Below are 2571 nucleotides of genomic sequence, written 5' to 3' on the forward strand. Positions count from 1 at the left end.
TGAGAATAATGCAGGTTGTACCTCAATGATCCCCAGTTTTTCCATTACAGAGAGTAGCATAAGATTTATGCCTGACCCTAGGTCACACAGAGCTTTCTTAAAGGTCATGGTGCCTATGGTACAGGGTATTAAGAATTTCCCAGGATCTTGTTTCTTTTGAGGTAAAGTTTGCTAAACCCATGTATCATGTTCACTAATGAGCAAGGGAGGTCCACCTTCCCAAGTCTCATTACCAAATAACTTGGCATTCAGCTTCATGATGGCTCCTAGATATTGAGCAACTTGCTCTCCAGTTACATCTTCATCCTCTTCAGAGGAAGAATAATCTTCAGAGCTCATGAATGGCAGAAGGAGATTTAATGGAATCTCTATGGTCTCTATATGAGACTCAGATTCCTTTGGATCCTCAATAGGGAACTCCTTCCTGCTTGAGAGACATCCCATGAGAACTTCCTCATTGGGATTCGCGTCCTCTCCCTCCTTCTTGCATTCGGCCATGTTGAGTATATCAATGGCCTTACACTCTCTCTTTGGATTCTCTTCTGTATTGCTTGGGAGAGTACTATGAGGGGTTTCAATAACTTTCTTACTCAGCTGGCCTACTTGTGCCTCCAAATTTCTAATGGAGGATCTTGTTTCACTCATGAAACTTAAAGTGGCCTTAGACAGATCAGAGACTAGATTAGCTAAATTAGAAGTGATGTGCTCAGGATTCTCTGTCTGTTGCTGAGACGATGATAGAAAATGCTTGCTATTGCTGAGCCTAGTTCGTCCACCATTATTAAAGCCTTGTTATGGCTTTTTTGATCTTCCATGAGAAATTTGGATGATTTCTCCATGATGAATTGTAGGTGTTTCCATAAGGTTCACCTAAGTAATTTACCTCTGCTATTGCAGGGTTATCAGGATCATAAGCTTCTTCTTTAGAAGATGCCTCTTTAGTACTGTTGGATGCATTTTACCATCCATTCAGACTTTGGGAAATCATGTTGACTTGCTGAGTCAACATTTTGTTCTGAGCCAATATGGCATTCAGAGCATCAATCTCAAGAATTCTCTTCCTCTGAGGCGTCCCATTATTCACGGAATTCCTCTCAGAAGTGTACATGAACTGGTTATTTGCAACCATGTCAATAAGTTCTTGAGCTTCTACAGGTATTTTCTTTAGGTGAATGGATTCAGCAGAATGGTCCAGTGACATCTTAGAGAACTTAGACAGACCATAATAGAATATATCCAGAATGGTCCATTCTGAAAGCATGTCAGAAGGACACCTTTTGGTCATCTGCTTGTATCTTTCCCAAGCTTCATAGAGGGATTCACCATCTTTTTGTTTGAATGTCTGAACATCTAATCTAAGCTTGCTCAGCTTTTGAGGAGGAAAGAATTTAGCCAAGAAGGCCATGACCAGCTTATCCCAGGAGTTCAGGCTATCCTTAGGTTGTGAATCCAACCATGTTCTAGCTCTGTCTCTTACAGCAAAAGGAAAAAGCATGAGCCTGTAGACTTCAGGATCTACTCCATTCGTTTTTACAATCTCGCAGATCTGCAAGAACTCAGTTAAAAACTGATAGGGATCTTCTGATGGAAGTCCATGAAACTTGCAGTTTTGTTGCATTAGAGCAACTAGTTGAGGTTTCAGCTCAAAATTGTTTGCCCCAACGGTAAGGATTGAGATGCTTCTTCCATCAAACTTGGAAGTAGGTGTAGTGTAATCACCAAGCATCCTCCTTGCATTATTGTTGTTAGGTTCGGCTGCCATCTCCTTCTCTTGTTCAAAAATTTCAGTAAGGTTGTCTCTGGATTGTTGTAATTTAGCTTCTCTTAGTTTCCTCTTCAGAGTCCTTTCCGGTTCTGGATCAGCTTCAACAAGAATGCCTTTTTCCTTGTTCCTGCTCATATGAAAGAGAAGAGAACAGAAAAAGAAGAGGGATCCTCTATGTCACAGTAAAGAGGTTCCTTATTATTAGTAGAAGAAGAAAGGGAATAAAGAAAGGAGAATCCAAACACAAGGGTGAGGATAGGGGCAGTGATTTGAGATGAAGAGAAGTGTTAGTAAATGAATAACTAAATAGAATAAGGTGGGAGACAGAAGTTTTCGAAATTAATTTTGAAAAGGAGTTAATGATTTTTGAAAATTAAGAAATAAAATTAAAATTAAAATTTAAAACAACTAGTTAATTAAAAAGAATTTTTTGAAAAAGAGGGAGGTATTTTCGAAAATTAGAGAGAGAAAAGTTGTTAGATGGTTTTGAAAAAGATAAGAAATAAACAAAAAGTCAAATAGTTAGTTGAAAAAGATTTGAAATTCAAATTTGAAAAGATAAGAAGATAAGAAGATAAGAAGTTAGAAAAGATATTTTAAAATCAAATTTTTGAAAAAAGATAAAATTTTGAAAAAAATATGATATAAAAGATAAAATGAAAAGATATGATTAAAAAGATATGGTTAGAAAAGATTTAATTTTTAAAAATTAAAATTAATTACTTAACTAACAAGAAACTAAAAGATATGATTCTAGAATTTAAAGATTGAACCTTTCTTAACAAGAAAGTAACAAACTTCAAATT

General features: G+C 36.5%; 1 non-coding gene across 1 annotated transcript; it reads left to right on the forward strand.

Annotated features, from left to right (window-relative positions):
* Positions 1–1255: 1255 nt before the first annotated feature.
* On the forward strand, positions 1256–1363 carry LOC112714051 (small nucleolar RNA R71). The gene has a single exon (XR_003159008.1). It is a non-coding gene; the product is annotated as a small nucleolar RNA R71 (small nucleolar RNA).
* Positions 1364–2571: the final 1208 nt, after the last annotated feature.

The sequence above is a fragment of the Arachis hypogaea genome, chromosome 9 (genome assembly GCF_003086295.3).
Source record: "Arachis hypogaea cultivar Tifrunner chromosome 9, arahy.Tifrunner.gnm2.J5K5, whole genome shotgun sequence".
NCBI lineage: Eukaryota > Viridiplantae > Streptophyta > Magnoliopsida > Fabales > Fabaceae > Arachis > Arachis hypogaea.